Source organism: Desmodus rotundus, chromosome 10 (genome assembly GCF_022682495.2).
Source record: "Desmodus rotundus isolate HL8 chromosome 10, HLdesRot8A.1, whole genome shotgun sequence".
NCBI lineage: Eukaryota > Metazoa > Chordata > Mammalia > Chiroptera > Phyllostomidae > Desmodus > Desmodus rotundus.
The window spans coordinates 90,003,896-90,025,708 of record NC_071396.1 but is presented as its reverse complement, the minus strand read 5'-3'; the positions used below and the strand labels follow the sequence as shown (position 1 = coordinate 90,025,708).

The following is a 21,813-nucleotide window of genomic DNA, read 5'->3' as shown; positions in this document are numbered from 1 at the left end:
GAACATATACAAATCAAGAAAAAGTAATTTAAAAAAGAGTTAAATACCTTTTAATTATAATAAATACTATTATTAATGTTTAATAAATCCACCCTACGTAGATGGGTCGAAGAGCACAATGGAATAGGAACAGCACAATAGAACGAGAAAAACCCAAATCATGTAACTCGTAGACAAGATCAAAGGGTACAACCAAAATGAATTAAGTGGAAATAGAGAAGAAAATATGAGGAAAAGAATTAAGGATATATGATTTAATGCCAATATTAATCTAGTACATTCATAAAGAAAGAAAAAAATAACAATTGAAAACTACCAAAAACTGAACTAAGATATGAGTTCACTGACAGGGACTTCCAAATGGCCTATGATAAATGAAAAACACATTCAGCCATTTTGGAACCTCAAGGTCAAGAAAAAATAAAAAGGGATCTGACTATATATATAGATATATATACTTTATATATATATAAAATCATAGTCACACGATTTCACATTTATTTATTTATGTATTTATTTTTTATTGTTCGAGCACAGTCGTCTCCACTTTGCTCCCCTAACCTTTCCCACCCCATCACCTTCAATCCTACCCTTTTGGCTTTGTCCATGGATCCTTTATACTTGTTCCTCGATGACCCTTCCCCTTCTCAGTAACACCTAATATAAGAAGCTAGACAAAAATTCTGTGTTTAAATAAAGATTTAAACCTAGGCACTCACATCCCCTAAGTTATTGTTCAATATAAGGATATTATAAAATTAGTTAAAGGGAGAAAAAACTGAAATGTTGGCACTGATCCTCACCTCTCATACTCTAAGTATAACTAATATCTTACTGTAGAAAAATAAAACTATAAGGGAAAAGCAAGCAACAGAAAGAAATGGTCAAAATGTTGGTATAACTTATATTTAAATAAATTTAGCCGTTTTAGTATTGATTTGTTCAATAAAACCTGCAACTAAATTTTCAGATGACATTAACATGAGATTCGAGTGGGAGAAGAGAATGGGAAAACAGAGAGGTGCTCGGGCTGTTGCATTGTATGATAAAAGCTAAAAACAAAACACTCAACTCAACACTCAGCAATTTAGGAAGAAAAAGAACTTTATGTATTAATATTTAATGAGTCAAATTCTGCTTCCAGTCATGGTGGCATAAGTAATTTAGCCCAATGTTTTCACTAGGTACTATAAAACTTGATAAAATATTTGTAAAACATGCATTTAAAGGCATAAGAAAACTGTCAAAAGAGTGAAGAATGAAAGGCCAGGATCTAGGAGACAAAGAAAATCTGGCAAGAAAACAGAAATGTTTGAAGTCACTGCTTTTCAAGGTAATAGTCAATACCTAAGGGAGGAAAATTGAAGGCTGAGGGCTTTTGATGAACTTGAGGGTCTAGGGGCCCAACGCTAGGGTCCAGGGCCTCCACTGTGGAATGGCAGGTCATGGGCCTGTGTGCGAAGATGAATATGGAGCAGAAATAATCCCTCCTGAGAACTGAAATCCAGGTTAGAAAAATATCTCTGAGTTTACTCAGGTTAACCAGCATTACACAATTCCTTAGCCATCTGCAGATGAAAAAAACATATAAATCTAAATACTCAGGAGGTATCTAGAGACAGGTATCTTACACCTTAACTTATCTTCCAGTATTTTCATCAGTAATGCCTGGCTCTAAGTCAAAAATAATCAATGTTAGAGGAGATGAACAATGTTATCATAATCCAGGAGGGAAAAAAAAAGCAATAGAGAGTTATTGCTTTTAAATAATGGAGTTATTAGACATGATTTTTAAGATGACTACGCTTGGCATGAGCAAGAAAATAAAAGCCTAGACCAAGAATTTTGTCAGAGAAATTGAGACCATAGAAAGATCAAAATGGATAGTCTAGAAGTGAAAAAAATAAAAAACAACTGAAACTAAATGTAGAAACTAGAATGATGATAGGATTAGTGGAGTATTAGATACAAAAGAAGAGAGAATTAGTGAGGTGGAAGCTAGGTCAGCTATAACTATCCAAAATAAAGTACAGAGATTAAAAAACAATGGCAACACTGTAATAAAGCATAAAATATACAATGTAAAGGTTTAATATGTATTCAATTTCAGTACGAGGAGGAAAGGAGATAGATCATAGCAAAGATTGAAAATAGCTGAGAATTTTCAAAAATGAAACAACTTCAAACCATAAATTGAGGTATTATAAAACCTAAGAGAATAAATGTATATAATAAAACTGTCAAAATCCTAAAGCAAAATAAAATAACAACCAAATAAAACAAACAGAGAGAAAGACAGGATAATCAAAGTTACAGCACTAAGATTTAAAGTTATCTTATCAAGAGAAACAATGAAAGAAAGAAAATATAAGGATACAATACTAAAAGCAGTGACAAATATGTTAACATTAAAGATACTATAATAAAAATTTAAACTGTTGTTAAAATTAAATGCTCATATTGGAAAAGAAGATCTAAACTCAGTAGCCTGTGCTTCCACTTTAAGAGACTAAAGTAAGCAAAGTAAAATAAACAAATGAATCAGAAAGAAGGAAATTAGCCTGATTATTATATGTCTATTAGAGAAATTGAATTTATAATAATAGAAACATTCAAAAATAAATTATAAAATCCAGACGGTCTTGCTGATGAGTTCTTGCAAATATTTAAGAAACAGTACCAATTCTAAGTGATCTCTTCCAGAAAATTAAAGGTAAAGCCTCTCAGTACTCATTATTTGAGGCCAGCGTTCCCCTGGTACATGACCTTAGGTTTGGCGATGAATTTTTAGATATAGTATCAAAAGCAGGATGCATGAAAGAAATAAATCATAAATTGAAATTTATGAAAATAAAACACGTGTTTGAGTAGAAGTGGTGTATGTGACTTCAGAGCTCCCTCGAAGTGAGGAGGCATACCTTTCCATTTCCTCCCACCATCTATTAACTGCAACCGAACCCATTCTGGACCAGGAAGCTGCAGGCTACATCTGGGATCCTTCCACCACATGTAAATCATAGCCCCAAACTGACTTCTTTTTAAGAGAAACATCTCTCTTATATAACCCACTACTTTTTTTTTTTTACCTCTTTTTACTTGAATCCAAAATTAATTCTAACGGATACATGTTACTTTATAATTATTTCATGTTTTCTTTTATTTTTCCTTAACATTACTGTGAGCTCCTCAAGTGACTATTGTACCCCTTTGCAGGGGGACAAAACTCAATACCCAGTTCCATAGTAATAACTAATAAAAACTCACTAGACTGATTCATTGATTATTATTTTATGCCCAGATACCTAAGGACAAGAACTCCAAACTGTGGCAGAATTGTGAAATAACCCTTACAGGCAAGTTTGTAAATCACTTAAGGTTTACATTTATCTGTCAAGTTTCACTGTACTTCTCTCTCTGCAAGTACAACGTCTCCTGCTTATCAAGGTATTTCAAATCCACAGAGCAAATATTTAACTCTATAATGAGTTCACTGTTAAGAACTGGAATAGCTATTTGTGTCTCTGTTCATATATTGATATGGCAGCATTTATTGATTTGTATGCTCTGCTTATCACTCTGACATTAATCCTTATTAGCACTAATGCAGCTTACCGTAAGTCTAATTAAGATTCACCAGGATAAAAATGAGATTGGGACAATTCCTATTTTTTGTTTAAACCAGCTTGTCCATTCCCATTTGTTGCACTTGCCCTATTCATCTGTTGCAAGTGCTACTCTTCATTAACTCTGCAAAATAATGTGTTGTTTTGATAAAATGGTGCCTGAGAAAATCAGACTGGATTTTAATAATTCATTTGTGAAAATGGAGAAAAATGAGCATTTAAGGAGAATCAAATAGTATTATTAATGTGATTAATAACAGTAACTACTTTTGAGAATTTGTCTTCATGTCTGGGAGTTTTGTTAGCTCTAAATCTAACTGTTTGGGTGCTAAGTGGAGACAACCATAATTTTTACATAGTGGTGGAGGTGGGTTTGTGGGAGACTGTACGGATGGTGGGTCACTCCGTTACACAATGTGAATGTTCCATTTAATGTTTTCAGACTTTAGTTGACCCCAGGTAACTGAAACCAAGGAAATCAAAAGTGCAGATGAAGGGGGACTACTGTATATGCATCCATTCAACTGCAGTTGTTATTGTTATTTAAAAATTAATCTAGATGAATATATAAAGTTTCTTCATATCTAGGTGGTGATTTTACACCCCATGTATATCTGTGGCTTGGGGCATTATTTATAGAACAGAAATATATGGCACCATATATTGTACGCTGCCAGATGAGTCAGGTTTTATCTTTAAAATATAAGAAAAGGAAAGTTTTGTGGGGAGCTGAACTGTCCATATTATTTATTGATATACATGCTACTACTCTCTCAGATGCACCAACTAGTCTAGATATTGGGTTTATTTTCATAAGAACTTGATAAATAATTGAATATGAGACTGCCCCTGCTATTCCATTCTTGGGCTCATGGGGCATTAAGAATTCATGCCTCTCTTGACCTGCAAGCTTCTACTCCTATTCCAGCAGCCCTGTGTGGTGTCTGAGACTTGTCGCTCAAGCTGAATTGTATAGTGTTTTTCTGATGTGCAAAATGTTGACCCACGGGAAGCCTCTGGACTCATTTTCATTAGTGATCTGAACACATATGGAGAGTATGGTAGGGGGTGGGCAACCAGTTATTTGCCTCTCAGCATGGCAAAACCATCCTTATTGTCACTGCCCACAGGCTTAGAAGAAACCAGCCTCCTAAGTCTGATTATTGCTTCTTCTATGTTTCAATGGGCTGATTTGTGCTGCTACTGGGTTCTTGGCAATTGTCAGTGAGGGCCGGATCTCCACTGATTAATCAGGCAAGACAGAGCCCCAAGGAACAGGGGCTGGTTCTTTGTTTCTGAGTCTTCATTTGCACCTGTCTTGAGCTGTGTGCAGAGTAAGAATATCTGCTAGCTTTTAATAATATTAGATACAGCTTTGTGTTGACTAAGTTATCACATTTCTTGCTACTGAATTATTAGAATCTGTGAGTCTGCTATTAACACATTAGAAATTGGGAACCTGTTTCTCCCCTTTTTGATGTTCGGGAATCATTATTCTTTGTCTTGGAGACAGGGTTTAGGGCTCAGCTTGACGCTAGCACCCTAACATACGCATGCATTGTTATAGCCTACTGTAGTTTGAAGGAAAGCTGTGATGTTATGTGTACTGTAGCCTACTGTTAAAAAGTAGTCGTGGAAGAGGTAAGCTCAGCAGGGCTGACATTCCACGATGAAAAATATTGCCTTGAATATTTAAAGGTGAGACAAAAGCAGCATCACTCCCAGACAGAATGATTTAGATAGGTTCACATTATTTACAAAGGAGAAATACAAACTTTTTTTTCCTTTCACATTCCAGAAAAGAACTTGGTTTTCTGTCTGCAGCAGTGTTTATCATTTGTCCCAGTCTTTCATCCATAAAGAATTTTTCCACTAAATAAATTTTTCAGAAAGCCCGAATAACACAATAGAACACAATTGTCTAAAGTTTATTGGAACACCAATCATATTCATTTCTAAATGTTCCTGAGCTTGCTGAAGATCAGGCTTTAGCCTTGGACAGGGCTCTTTAGCAAGTGAGCCAAGCAACAGCAGGGGCTCAGCCATTCGGTCCTTTTCTCAGGTCCTGCAGAGATGATCACTGGTCACGGGCCTCCTGTTCGCCTCTGCTGCTGTTTTCCTGCACATCTCAAGTGCCCCATGTTCTCTTCCACTTTTTTTTAAACGAAGGCAGGAAAACTTTTATTCTAGCTCTCCTTGTTTTTGATGCGGCTGGGGTTTCATTTTGGTGGGTGTGGCAGATTCCCCAGGCCCAATTCACAGATATTTTGATGCAAAGTGGTCTGTCAAAGAGTGTGCATTTTTAGCATCATTTGATTTGATTCAGCAATTAGGAACGCACTTGGAGCAATTCTGCTGTAAGGGAAGGAAACATGTTTTGTGTATATTTTTTGCAATCCCTGTTTTGTTGGGATAATAAAAGATCATTTATACTCATCACAAAACCCCTGTGGGTTCGGTATTATTATTAATTGCATTTATCAGGTGAAAAAGAAAAGTAAGGTTAAGGAACTTTAAGTACTTGCCCAAGGTTACACAGTTAGTGCACAACAGAGCTGGGATGAAAACTCATGTTTGTCTGATTCAAAATCTACTGCGTCATGCTGCCTCCCCAGGTGAGATGTTGCCAAGATGCTTGCCAGTGAACCTGGCAACCTCCTCCTCTGGCATCCTCCCTCTCTCCTCTCCACATCCTTCTGTGACTCCATAAGGACTAAATACCTATATATTTTCGGCTTTGTCCCAAATAATGTGGGTGAGGCCAAAGAAAATTGAAAATACATTATCTGCTCTCCAGGATTATGGATTTTATTGGCTAAGACAGGTGTCACATATAATAGTATATGCAAAGAATAACTGATAATAAATCTGATTATGACTTGAGACTAACTTGGTTTTGGGATAATGACCTTTTTTTAACTTCAAAAGTTGATGTTGTGGACATTTACAATTTAACCATAATGGCATGTCTCAAGGTCAAACATACAATTGTTCAATTCTGGTTTTACTACTAAAATGTCTAAAAAATAGTGTCTCCTAAACATTGTGAGGCATATTTCTTCTGAAGGAATCCTTTGAAGAAAAGGAAATGTGAATAGCGTTTCACAATAAACTTTATTAAAGTTTACCATTTCATGGTAAACTTTAGCAGGTTAAGGAAACACTGATCCTTTGGGTGGACTGAACTGATGAAAACAGGACCCTCTCTGGATAAAGATACAGGAAATGAGTCATAGGCAACAAATACAATCCACACCCAAAACAGTCAGTGATACAGATTCTATAGAGCACATTAGAGTTTTAGAACTCTAAACACAAAGTAATAAAATGATCTGAAAGACACTATAAAATAACTATGAAAGAACAAATTTAGAGCTGAGCTCTCAAGAAAGAGAAATTTTGAGGTGCTAAAATTGAAGAGAGAAATCAAGCCAAAAGCATTACGAAGAGGCTGACACCCCTAAGATTTATAATAAACTACAGAATTTAACAGTTACAGGCAGGGATTCTAACACTCTGAGATCAGGGCAAGAATATAGGAGCTTTGACCGAATAGAGTGATTAACTTAGAACTGAATCCCTTGCATAAATCCCAGGGCTCCAAATTCTCCCCATCATTTCAGGAAAATACTTTGTGGACTCTGCACTGGGTTACTGAGATCCTCTGACAAATAAGATTTATTTCTTAGCTATAGCAGATACCCTCATCTATTAGTAGCCTTTGGGGATTATCTCAGCTGAAGAGAGAAACTTTTCCCAAACTTAAGCTCCCTTTCTTGGCTGGGCATATGGGTATGAAGGCCTGGCTTTGTGACCCAACTCTGGACAAATCCCACAGGTCATGCCCCCTCCAGAACCCCCCACAGGAGGAGTCGAGTCTGCTGGGAGTGCACAGCTTGTATCCTCCTCCCAATCCTGCGTTCTTCTTTCCCTTCAATTGGTGCTGATTCCAAAAGCACCCCTTATTAAATCTTTCCCAAGGAATACCATCGGCAGAATATTTCTATTAGAGAACGCTATACAAAATGATTCAAAAAGGCACATGAAAATTTGCATTTTATATCTTATCTTAGGCATTGATGTTAAAGGAGGAGGTGGAGGACGAGAAAGAAGAAGGAAAAAGAAGGAAAAGGAGAAAAAAAAATTAAGATAAGAAATTAAACCCCCAAGACATTGCACTGCATTGCTTTTGGTTTGAGTTCATACTGACTTTTCAGTGAATAAACAAAAGCCAATATGTTAACCTTAAATTGTTCTTTGGTGAATGAAACCCCTGGATCCAAGTTGATTACAGATAGGAAACTTCTGTGTCATGCAACTTTAATATACCATGGTGTACAGGCTTTTAAAAAGTAACCTCACTGAAGAAAGGCACACAATCAAAAGTTTACTATTACATGACGAAATAAAGAAAACTCTGACAATGTTGAATTTCAACTTACTCCTATTTCCAGAAAAGACCAGCAGTCAAGGAGAATTTGCGCTTTTTCTTCTCTTCTAAGAAATGGCTAACTGTAAAGGACTGCCCCATTCTTACATAGTCAGAGATAAGACCTATCTCTGTTTTTTTCCCTGATTCCCATAAGGACACCCTTTCTTTTCTTTGAAGAGTTTCTCATTAAAGAATATTCTCGCTATTGTAAGAGCCTGAATAAAATGATCTCCTTATTGGTCTGTTACAATTTGTCTTTCATTGATTTGGTGTCATGACTCAGGGAGGCTTGGTCCTGGGCTGCAGATCACTACTTGCTGAGCCCAGGTAACGAGGTTATCGCGGCGCCCCTTTTCTCTGTCTCTGTCCCTGCCTGGTGATCTGGGCGCTTCGCTGGGAACCCAGCTCTTTATCCCATCCTCCTGACTTTTCTTCGTCTGCCTCAGGATAAGGAATTGACTTCGATTCCTTGTGATTTCCCACTTGATTTATGGTACCAGCATTTTTTGTCCTCATTGTCTGATCATGTGGCAATCTCTGAAATTAGATGGATGGTTTTAAAGATCTTATCTCTATTGTGAAAAAGAGAGCCTGGTTTGTTAGCCTTTTCTGATTTTCTGTTTGTTTATTTTGAGCTCAAGTACATTAAAAATGTTATGCCCACCAAGAAGTGTATATTTGGATTAATAACTTAGTATTTGTATATTTATGCTTGACCCATGGCTACATTTTAGAATGGAAGTTATAGGCTTTCTCTCTCTGTGTCTCTGTATGTTTATATGTCTGTCACTTGTGAACTTTACCTCTGGTGGTGTGAGTGGATGATATTTTACTATTTCTAAAGGTATTCCCAAATTTTCATATAGTCTTTTAAAGTAATCCTATTCCAATTAGTGTAGAAGCAAATAGCACTAATGTTAGTTAAATATTCCTGAACATTCCAGAAAATAAATTAAACCTCTAATATTCTTAAATGTGGAAAGGAAAAGTTATTCCTATAACTCACCAATGTTTTAAGGGTTCAGGTAACAAGTTTAGGTAAATTTTTGGCAAATCAGACTAGTTTAATATGTTTGGCTTAATAGCAGTTGTATCTGCTCTTATTTTCAATGTTAAGTATAATATACAAAAAAAATTTTAAAATATATTTGTATTTATTGATTTTAGAGGAAGGGAGGAAAGGAAAGAGAGAAGGAGAAAGAGAGAGAGATTTGTTGTTCTACTTACTCATGCATTCATTGGTTGATTGTTGTATATGCCGTGACCAGGGAATAAACCCACAAACTTGGTGTATCTATATTGGGACACTGTTCTAACCAACTGAGCAACCTAGCCAGGGCAAAAAGCCTTATTTTATTACTTTGGCTTTTCTTTCTAAATTTATGTAGGTTTGCTAATTGAATAAGCTAGGAATACTTCTGTCAAATGTTTAAGATTATTAAAAATGTATATTTTGAAACAAAATTAATCATCATTCTAAAAAATTTTATTTCAATAGCAATTATGTTTTGTAAATATAGCTTGATAATTTTGAAGACTGTTAGGCAACTAAAACACTCGAACTGTTGCTAGATTTAGGTAATTAATGGACTTTCAGTTTGTACCTAAAAGTAATAAAGGATAGAATACTAAAACATTAAGTACAAAGCATAATTTTTAGTTCTATATGTTTTTATTTGTTGGACAGTGGCTGCACGTATATGTTTGCATATTTATCTAGGTCTTATAATGAATATTTTTACTTTGACACTTTGAAAAGCTGTATTAGAAGGAATATATATAGACATAGAAAGTCAAAATAGCTTTATCTCGAGTATTACACTAATGTAAAACTAGAATCTTTTCCCTGTTAAAATAAATAATTTTGAAGTTGGTCTGTCTTTAAAAGAGGCCACAAAGGACACGTTATGTAACCTGACTAGGTTACAAAAATTCTGTGTTTTATGAGAATAACTTCCCATGGTTTATATTTATTTTCTTATATCCTTCATAATTTAATTAAACAGAGATTTCTCACTCAGGAAAGACTAAAATTATTTAGAAATTGCATGATCTCGTTTTCAATAACTTATTGTCACTTTGGATAAATGGGCGGTAAAATATGATTGCACTACAACCCATGATTCTGTATCAATCGTGTTTGAATCTCCTGACAACTTTTGATATTTTGCTCTCAGAGATAAATCCTAAATGATATCTATTTTATCAAAAACTGTCCTTTAAATATTCCAGAGGGTTCTTGGAAAATCATAATATTTTTTTAATCTTTTAAAAAATAGAGGTGCTAGAAATAATTAGTTTGATTTGATATATTACTACCTATGAAGTATACGAGAGGAGTTGTGAAATCAAAAGACATACTTAGCCCTCACTACGTTAAGTTTGTATGGGTGAAATGGTATTAATATAAATAGTGCATGAATTGTGTGCTGTGTGGGAAGTTCTTAGATATTTGTCAGTGCCTTTAATGGGATGGGGGAAGAAAAATAACTCTCCTCTACCCTTCTATGTAGTTGAAAAAATTACACAAGACAAATTGATATGAGACAGATTAAAAAGAGAAAATAACCAAAGTATATGCATGTCCATATGGGGGTCTTATAAAAATATAAGAACCTGTAACAAATCTGGCAGTTGAGGTGTATAGGCCATTCTGGACTATGGAGAGAGAGGCAGCAAGTTTAAAGTCAAGGTGTCAGTAGAGTTGGTTTCTTCAAAGGCCTTTCTCCTTGGCAGTAGAAGCAGAGAAAATTGGGACACAAAAGAAAGGAACTTGTGCACACAGAAGAAAGACTATGTGAGGACAGAGCTGGAACCCATCTGCAAGCCAAGAAGACAGGTTTCCAGAAAGGCCAAATGCACCAACATCTTGATCTTGAACTTTTAGCCTCCCAAATTGTTTAAGCCAACCAGTCTGCAGTATTTTGTTATGGCAGTCTTAGAAAAAGAAAATGAAAGGGAGGGAGAAAGGAAGGAAGGAAGGAAGGAAGGAGGGAAGGAAGGAAGGAAGGAAGGAAGGAGGGAAGGAAGGAGGGAAGGAAGGAAGGAAGGAAGGAAGGAAGGAAGGAAGGAAGGAAAGAAGGAAGGAAGGGAAATAATAGTAGTATCTCTGTCTTAATCTTCTTTTTTTACAAGAATACCAGTCATATTAGGTTAGGGCCTACCCATATTACCTCATTTTACCATAATTACCTTTTTAAAGACCATATCTCTAAACACAGTCACATTTTGAGGTACTGGAGTTAGCGCTTCAACATAGGAATTTGGTGGAGTTGCGGGGGGGGGGGGTTGTATTTTGGTCCATAATACTTCTTTGTCCAATCTCCTCAGTCCTACTGGGATCATTCTATAAGAAACAAGTTACAATTTCCTCTTTGTTTCAGACTCTGCTTTTCAGGATTCTCAAACGAAAACAAATAGTTAAAAGACCTGGAGAAGAAAAAGAAGAAGTTGAAGATGTTCTAAAATATCTCATAGAACAGACTAGGAGAGGTGTTTGAAAATATAGTGGTTTACAATTTTTAAAAAACCAAATAACAACATGGGTTTTCAGAATAAAGATTACATTGAGTTCTGGGTAGGATAAATAAAAATAATTCAGTTATAAAATCATTTTATTAAAATAGATTAAATTGTTCTATACATAGATTCTAAAATATTGTGGCTTAAGTTCTTTTGGATCTTATTTCTCCCTCACCAAACCATCCAGGACAGGTGCTCTTGGTTTATGAGTAGCCCTCTTTATGTTTATAGAACCCTATTCCCACCGTTTTGTAGCTCCACCTTCGGGAAGACTTATTGCCATCCATAACTAGCCAGTGGAATGGGAAGGGTCATGAGGAAGGCATACATCCTTTCTTAAAAGCTGTTTTACCGTAGAGAAAATTGTCCCTTAGTCACATTTAACTGCAAGGGAGGCTGGGAAATAGGGATACCTATTCAGGTTTCCAGCCATGGTATTATTGCTATAAAAGCAGGAAAGAATAGATTTTGGTGGATACCAAGTGTTTTTGCCTCATGTATCATAGTGGCATTATAGACTAAAAATTTTTTAAAAAAGCAAAATAAAAATCCTGAAAACATATCATGTATAATAGAGATTATTGGCAAGAGACAGCGATTACATGACAATAGAATTTGTATTAGAATCAAGCTTCAAATTTCTGAGTGACCTTCTCACTTTGAATTCTATACTTCAATAATCAATAGAGAAAAGTGAGAGTGAAGTGGTTACACTAAAGAAGACATTATTATATCAAATATACACTATTGAAAGCTCAAATACAGAATTATGACAAATTTGGAAGCGACTAAACAAGTTGTGTCTGAAATAGGTGAAAAGACTAAATATCCTTTTACGTGTTTCCTCATTTCTTGCTGTATTGAGGGATGTGTTGTTTTACATGAAAGCATTTGGATTTTATCATATGGTTTTCTATATTTCTTTTTTAAGTATATTTTATTGATTATGCTATTACAATTGTCCCATTTTTTCTCCCCTTTATCCCTCTCTGCTTTGCACCCCCCTCCCATCAACATTCCCCCTGCCTTAGTTCATGTCCATGGGTTGCACATATGAGTTCTTTGGCTTCTCCATTTCCTATGGTTTTCTATATTTCTTGAAGTCATCTTAAAATCATTCTCTTTTAATCTGTTAGTGTTTTGAATTATATCAATACATATTCCTATGTGAAATCATTTTTCATTTAATTTAATTACTATATTTTTTAAATATATGTCAAACCTAGAAATCAAAAAAGTAGATACACCTCCTTTTCAGTATATATAAAAATGTTTACAAATAAGGTCTCCTATATATTAGACCACAGAGAAAAAAAAACAGAATAAATTAAACATGGAAACAAAAATTGCAATCAGAAAATATAATAATAATAGAAAATTGTATATGTCCTTCTACTAGAACTGTATAAAATTTCTGCTAAATTCTCTGGGAACAATAAAAGGAAAATCAAAACAAAATTTCAGAATTTCTGGAAAATAATGATAATAAAAAAGACATGTTAAAACCTATGGGATATTGCTAGAGCAATCCTTAGAAGAAAACTTGTAGCATTAAATAGATGTAACAATAAATAAAAATAAATTAAATATCCAACTCATAAATTTAAAAGAACAAAATAGTAAAACAAAAGGAAGCAGAAGGAAAATAGTAATAAAAAAGCAGAGAAATTATGAGCAGAAAAATATAAAGCTTAGATTTGATAAATACATAAAAAGATGACATTTAAAAATCAGTCAAATATAAAACTAGTTTAAATAACAAAAAAGAAGATGATATAGTAATTAAAAATAAGAAAACATCAAGTAACATACAAAAGTGGAACTCTTCATAAAAATTATCAGTAACTCTATACATTTGAAAATCTAGATGATGTGATAACTTTCTAGAAAAATATAATTTCGAGAAACTAGCAGTACAAATTATCTAAACCTACAAACCTACTCAGAAAACAATTTAAGGAATTATACTGTAAAAGACATTGCTCACAAATAAGTTTCAGAAACTTTCACAGGGCAATTCTATCAATTCTACAAATATCAGATAATCCAAAGAGAAAAATTAATGAAAACTTCTAAATTATTTTATCAAACCAATATGCTGTAGATGCAAAATCATTATTGATAATGAACACAAAATAAAACTTATCAAATTTGAAATATCAATATTGCTGCAAAATATTAAAGAAAATATAAGCAGAGATAATACCTATTAAAAATATATGTGAACAAACTCAGATCAATTCCAGGAATGTAATACTTTTTCAATATTACAAAACACATAATATAATTTAATATAATAGGTTTATGGAGAAAATAATATAATGATCATGATACGTTCTTACAAGTACTTGACAAAATTCAACACACAGATCTTAGCTCCAAAACATTTTAGTGAAATATGAAGGAGAAAAGTTAACAGTAAATGTGCAAAACTCATAAAGAAAACTTAAACACTGCTGAAACAAACTATTTTTGAAAATAATGGAATAAAAGCTTGTCTTTGTATATTATCATTCAGCTGTACCAAAAAAAGACTTAATTAGTTTTAGTCGGTTTTTGGGGGGTTCAACTTGATCTCTACAGAGACGTTGATTTTATATCTACATATTAGATTTTATATATTTTAGATTTGCAGGTTTTACATTAGATTTATATTAAATCTATAATAGATTTGTAGATTTTATACATAGATTATATATATATACATATTAGAAAGATAGAGTATATATACATAAGGGGTATATATGTACATATACACATATATACATATATATATGCACTCCCTATGTATAGCCAGATAATCCCTTAAAGATCAAGTACTATGATCAGATAAAAATCAAATTATATCATAGAGCCTCCACAAAATAAAAAGTACAGTATTTGTTCAGCTATCAGCTGGCAGGAGAGGTAAATGGAAGGAGTTTAGACATAGAAATAGACTTGTGCTTTTAATAATTTGGTATATGATAAAGTAGCCATCTCAAATCAACAACTTAAAATTGGACAATTGACTAATCATCTAAAATAAAATAAAATCACATCCAAACATCACACTATGTACTAATATATATTTTAAATAAATCAGAAGTCTAAATGTAACTAAATATGAAGGAAGTTTAGAAAAAAATAAGAAAATTCTATCATGATCTGCAACCCCGGAAAATATTATGACTCAAACAAAGCAAGAAGGTAATAAAAAAGAGAGAGAGATTTGACTACCTTTTTGTAATGGGAAACCGTATGGCTGAAGCACCATATACAAGTCCAAAAGAAAAAAACAAAAAGTAGAAGATATTTGCAACTTACATCACAGTGGGCTTATACCTTTGTGTACCAAGGCTTCTAAATATCAGATAAAAATCTGTCAACAATTTCATTTGGAAAAAAACATAAAAATAGTTCACTAAACAAGAAATAACAATTCTTCAACCTGGGAAACACTCAACCTCATGTATAAGAAAAAAACATATTAAATCACATTGATAATACTTCATGTTACCAAAATGGCCAAAATATAAAAGATTAAGAAAAATTTTATGGACAAGGCTATAGGGAACTAAGTATATACTTGATATATATACCAAAGTATATAGATTTATACATTTGAGAAGATCATAATTATGACACATTTAACGAGACAGCACAAGGGAAAAAGTTAAATTGCTCTCATTAGGAGAGAAAAAGAGGACACCAGCACAAACCCTGTAAAAACGAAGAGCACCATAAAGGAATACTATGACCAAGTTTATGTTGACAGAGTAGATGACTTAGATGAGGAAATTCTGGAAAGAAACAAATTAACAAATATTGAACCAAGAAGAATCTGAAAATCTGAACTGACTTAAACAAGTACTTAAATTAAATAGTAATTAAAATATTTTCACAAATAAAAGCCCAAGCACTGATGGCTTCATTAATTAATTCTGTCAAATATTTAAAAATGAAATAAAAGCCATCTTTCTGAAACTCTTTCAGAAAAATTATGAGAAAACAACTTCACATTTGTTCTATGAAGTCAATATTATTCTTAAACCAAGGCCAAAAACAGTATTAAAATAAGAACCTATATATCAAAATCCCTTCTCAATACAGATTAAAAAAATGCTCAACATGATATTACAATTGCGATAAGAAAATGAAGGTGAGTTACTTCACTTTTCAATAACATCGAACAGAATGAAAGACTTAGGAATGAATTTAATGAAAGACATGTAAGATTTGCACACTGAAAGTATAAAACATTGCTGAAGGAGATTAAAGTCTAAATGGATGGAGAAACACTCTACGTTCGTGTATCTGAGGACTCACTGTCAGTAGGATGGCACGTCTCCCAAAATTAATCTATAGATACAGTCAATCTTTTGTTTTGTTTCCTTGGTTTTTTGGCAGAAATTGGTAAGTTGATCCTAAAATTACATGTAAATACAAAGGACATAAAATAGTTAAAACAACGCTGAACAAGAACTACGTTAAAAAAACATATTTTTCAACGTGAAAACTTACTATAAAAGTACCATAAGCATGATAGTGTGCATTGGCGTGCGCATAGACCTAGAGAGGACCTGAGAGTGTGTAAATTAAGTCTTACACTTACAGTTAATTGACCTTTGACATAGATACCAAGCCAATTCAATGGAGAAAAGATAGTCTTATTATCAAGTTTTGTTAGTTAAATTACGTATCCACATGCTAAATGAATTTAAATACTTAATTCACATTATACACAAAAATAAATTATAGTGGATAATAGAATTAAATATAAGAGCTAACACAATGAATGTTTTAAAATAATACTTAGTAAAAATCTTCATGACCTTGTGTTAGAAAAAATTTCTTAACCACAACACCCAAAGCACAATTCATTAAAAATTAAACTCCATCAGAATTAAAAACTGCATTTCAAAAGACATTATTAAGAAATTGAAAGCATATGTTAGATTCAGAGAAAATATTTACAAATCGTAAATCCAATAAAGGACTGTGTCCAGAATTTGAATTTGAATAGGCAATTGAATAAACACTTCACAAAGGAAGATAGACAAAAGGCCCATAAGCCCAGGAAATAAATGTTCCATATAATTTGTCATTGGGAAATGCAAATTAAAATTACAGTGATTGTGCCCCTTTGTGTCTCCTAGAATAGCTAAAATAAAAAGACAGGCAACGAGTATTGATGAGGATGTGGAAAAACTGTAACCCTCCTACATTCCTGGAAGGAAAGTTAAATTGAACAGCCACTTTGAAATATGATTTCAGACTTTCCTAAAAAGTTAAATATGAATTATATTTCATATGACCATCAATCGGTCATATTGAATGACCATAGTGATGGTCATTATCATATGACCGTCAATTCCATCCCTAGGTATCAATTCCAGAAAATAAAAACATAGGTCTACAAAAAGACACATATTCAAATGCTTATAGCAGCGTTATTCATAACAGTCAAGAACTGAAAACAATGCCATGAAGTGGTGAATGGGTAGATAAAAAGTGGTATGTGAAACGTGGTATGTGAAACGTGGTATGTGGTATGTGGTGTGTGGTATGTGAAATGTGGTATGCGAAACGTGGTATGTGGTATGTGGTACATGGTATGTGAAACGTGGTATGTGGTATGTGGTATGTGAAACATGGTATGTGAAACGTGGTATGTGAAACCTGGTATGTGGTATGTGGTGTGTGGTATGTGAAATGTGGTATGTGGTATGTGGTATGCGAGTATGCTGAAATACTATTCAACAGCAATAAAGGGAGGAGGTACTGAAACATACTACAGTGGGATAAAACTAAAGACATGTCAAATCTGGAATAAGCGAAACTTCCTGAAGGGCCAGATAAAACCCCTAAATTGTTTAGGTTTAGCAGTCTATAAAATTTTTCTTGCAACCACTCAGCTCTGACCTTGTGGTGGGAAAGTAGTCATAGATATTACGTGAATGAACAAGCAGTATAACTTTATTTACAAAATAGGGGTTATAAAGGATTTACCTGTGGGCCAGTTTGCTGTTTTCTGTGTTAAGAGAAAAAGCCAAATACAAAAGGCCACTTAGTGATGATTTCATATATGAGGTGCCCAGATGTAGCAAATCTGGGAATGGGGATTGACTGTGAAAGGCATTCAAGGGGTCTTTTGAGGGTAATGAAAATATTCTAAACTATTTAAATTTGCTAACAAATCTCTGAGTTGTAAAGTTGCAATTGACCAATTATATGATGTACAAATTATGTAACAAAAATTAGTATTTGTTAAATATTTATAGTAGACATATGATTGTAATATCATTTGGCACACTTCCATATTCTTAAAATATTTCATAATTACAATGTGAAAAGGAAATTACAGTAGGTTCCAAACCCCCATGTGGGACAAAATTAAAATAAGACCCAGAGAAGTCACATTACTCATTGAGAACTGCAGAACCTGTGAACGCAGAGTCAAGGCTCACATTCAGGCCTCCTCATGTTCACTTCTTTCACGACCACTTTCCTTGCTTTATTTATACAGAGGGCAAAATAACGTGGGGGTAGCAGAGAGTATTCTGTTCCTTGTTCTCCATTTCTTTTCCTAATTTCTCCACGCGAATCTGCTTCATAAGAAACTAGCTCACCGAAACAGGAGTAAACTAGAAGTTCAGAAGAGTAAATGTAAACATTAGGTATGTAAATGCTAGCTTTTGGTGGCATCCTTGGCCTCTGATAACTCTGTAAATGATTTTTTGGTGTTGGATTTTGGAAAGACATTTTAATAGCATCTTGGATTCCTTCCTTCCTTCCTTCCTTCCTTCCTTCCTTCCTTCCTTCCTTCCTTCCTTCCTCTCTCTCTCTTTTGCTTTTTTTTTCTATCATTTTCCTTCAGACATGTAGTGCAGGTTAGGTACTAATTCAGTGAATCACTTCACTGGCTCTGTGTGTAACTCTTTCATCTTTTAAACACCCACCCACCCCCAAAGCACTTTAATTCATCTCTGTTTACACATATGTTGAAAGTTTTAGAAATATTTAAATGTTAGAATATGTCAGAACACTAAAACAAAACTTTGATGAAAAGTTCAGTACCCATGATAGTTATTTATTATTATTCATATGATTGCATTCTATTTATATGTTTGCCATTGACATTTCTTTAAATTGGGAAAAGTCATTAGTGTTTTTTTTTTTTTTTATGTTGTTTCACATAGCTTGTTTCTTTGCTTGGTTCTAGGATACTGAGTTTATTTATCGTGAAGAATACTACAAACCATAAAATTTAGTAATCTCTTTCCGAAAAGTTCTGTGCCCGAATAATGTTTTAAAACTTCTGTAGTGGCAGCAGCCAGGCAGGTCAGGTTTGCAAAGGTTCTGAGTGTGCTGTGGCCCTCAGGCAATCTGCACACACCAGCCCCAGCCGTGGTGCCCAAGAGGAAGGTCAGCTCCATCATGGGGGCAGCGAAGGGGGAGACAAGAGATCAGTGAGGCTGTCAGCTAAACCTGCTCCTGCAGAAGTGGAAACCAAGCCAAAAAAAGGCAGCAGGAAAGGATAAATATTCAGACAACAACATGCAAACAAAAGGGAGAAGGGGGGCAAAGGGGAAGCAGGACGTCATGGAGAACCAGGAACCGAAAGATCTACCTGCAGAAAACTGAGAAACTAACATGGGAAAAGTTCAGCTGCAGGTGAAGCAGGAGAAAAAGCAGTCAAGTCTGATCAGTATCCTATAGCATGTCTTATCAGTGGTCCCTGTCTCCCTTCCTGTACAATCCAGAGGAAGCTTTATATCATCTATTTTGTAAATGCAAGTCTTTTAGTAGCTCTAGAAACGTCTTTAAGAAGGAGGGAATTACAACTCATCCCATTTTCTAAAGTGTAAATGCTTTTTTAAGAGGTGCCTTCAGTTGCTGGTTGTTTATTATTTGGTACAACCGGAACATAGTGGGGGATTGAACATGGGAGGCTTTGCTTGTCTTGAGTATCAGCTTAGCACTTCACGGATAGGGGCAGTCGGTGTATCCCGTAACACAAGCACACTAAACGGCAATTTGGAGTTAGTCGTGCATTCACTGTATCTTGAACGTTTTAAATTACTTCTCTTCTCATGTTCTTGGTAGAATTGTTTCCTAAGGAGAACCACTCCTGGATGTTGGCTCTCCTTGTCAGACTTCGGTACACTCTTCCCATCTTTGTTGTAGTGGTCCAGTCTTCCTAGCAACTGCGTTAATGTGTGTGAAAGATTGAAAATGTGATTGTGTAGTATATGTGATGTTATAACTATGAATTAGTCAGCCTTTGATGTAACAGCATATCAACATTTTCAGGGATTGGTGCTTGATATTCTATTAAGAAAATTAGTCTCCAAATTTTAAGCCAGCAGGTCACTGGAATAACTTCAGGTAAGGGTCACAACTACATGACTTTACATTTTTGGTACACATGTTAAGAATTGTATACAAATTGAAATGTCTGTGTACTTATCTTCAAAATAAAAATTAGTCTCACTTATGAAAAGGTTTTGAAGAGAAAACATTGTGAGAGGTTTGTTTGTGAGATTTTCATGTGTTAGTCTTCAAAAGAGGAGGGTTTCGGGAAAATACGAATCAATTTCTGACCTCAGCAATTGTTTCTCCCACTGAGTGGACTCAGAGGTGTGCAGAAGGAATGTGATTTGGGGCATTTTGGAGCAATTTCCCATTTCATACTTCTCATCCCTCTCTATTAGCAAATAAAAACACACAAGGAAATGAAACAAACAAACAAAAACATTAAAATCAAGTAAACACAAATCAGGGAAATGTGTGCAGGTGGTCAAGAGGAAGTATTTAAAATTTTATAGAAGAGACCCACCCTTATTTAGTGCTAAGTTGAGTTAATTGGGAGAAAATGATATTACTCATGCTATTCTATCAGTTTGGATTTGAAGTTATTATTTCAGGATATTAGGTCAGAGTATATCACAATGCCAGCCAAATTTCATCTAAGTTGCTTATTTTTAGTTCTGTCTTTTAACCATGTATGTACATATATATAAAATACCTGACTGTTTATAAGATTTTTACATTGGTTTTAAATTGCTCTTATTTCCTAAGGGTGTTCAGTAGCCTGGATAGCCGAAAATTTGATTCAGCCCTCTGTTTTAGTGATACTTTTTAAAGATAGAGGACATCCTTTTGACTCTCCTGCACAAAACAGACACTCTGACTTTGGGTCCTCTTTACGTAATAAATAAGCTTTAAAATACTGGGTCAGTATAACTTTCAGTGGCTTTTCAAGGAAAACAAATCCAAAGATAAAAAACAACTTGTTTTCTGCTGAATTTTAAGGTTATTATTTATCTAAGGGGCATGGGGAAATGTTACAAATTTTGAACACTCCATTAAGCTGTTTTCTAAATGAATGTGAAGGGGGTATCAGTGTAAATTTATAAAGTTGGGAGGTACTTTCCCCCAGGCTAGAGAATTTTTCACCCTTGTTGTAATGTATAAGTTTGACCAAAGAGCCTCTTGATGAAAATAGTGGGGAAAGTGGTAGAGAATGATTCTTGCCATATGAACTCCAAAAGTTTGTCTCATGGCACCTGTCTCACCAACTGTATTGCACCAAAAAATGTACTGCTCAATTTAACTGCCTGCATTTTTTTTAAAGTCTCAATATTGGCTAATTTTTAAAGTTTTATTTACTTATTTTTACCCTATCACAGGCACTATTTGAAGCTTTTAATATACAGGCATATCTCAGGGATATTGTGGATTCAATTCCCAACCCCTGCGATAAAGCAAGCTCAAAATGTGTTAAAATAAAACAATTCACAACCCTTTTGCCGGTGGACGGCTTTGTCTCCAACTTGTAATACATGCAACATCAGAGAAGTGCAAAAAAGCAAAGCACAATAAAGCAAGGTAGGCCTGTATGTTAATTTGTTTGATTCTCCCAATGATGTCTCAGAGATAGGTACCATTTTATTCTAATTTTACAAATCATGAAATTGAGGCACACAGAAGTTAAGTGACTTGTCCAAGTTCATCCCCATTTTAAGAGACAGAGACAGAATAAACAAATGTTTTCATTTAATCATGATTTTTTATAGAAAATGTTGAAACATTTTTGTAATAAGTAACATTTGAAGAGAATGCGTTAGCAGCTCTGAAGGCTACAGTGCAACAATGTAGGCTCGTTAGAAGTGTACATGCTCTGCGGTTCACATTTTCTGAGGACAACACTCTAGACGTGTAGGCCTCCTGTTTTTCAAAAACAAAAGCTGC

General features: G+C 34.3%; 1 pseudogene; it reads left to right on the top strand.

Moving 5' to 3' along the window:
* Nucleotides 1-101: 101 nt before the first annotated feature.
* LOC128779358 (non-histone chromosomal protein HMG-14 pseudogene) lies at nucleotides 102-20,704 on the top strand (annotated as a pseudogene).
* The last annotated feature ends 1,109 nt before the right edge of the window (nucleotides 20,705-21,813 follow it).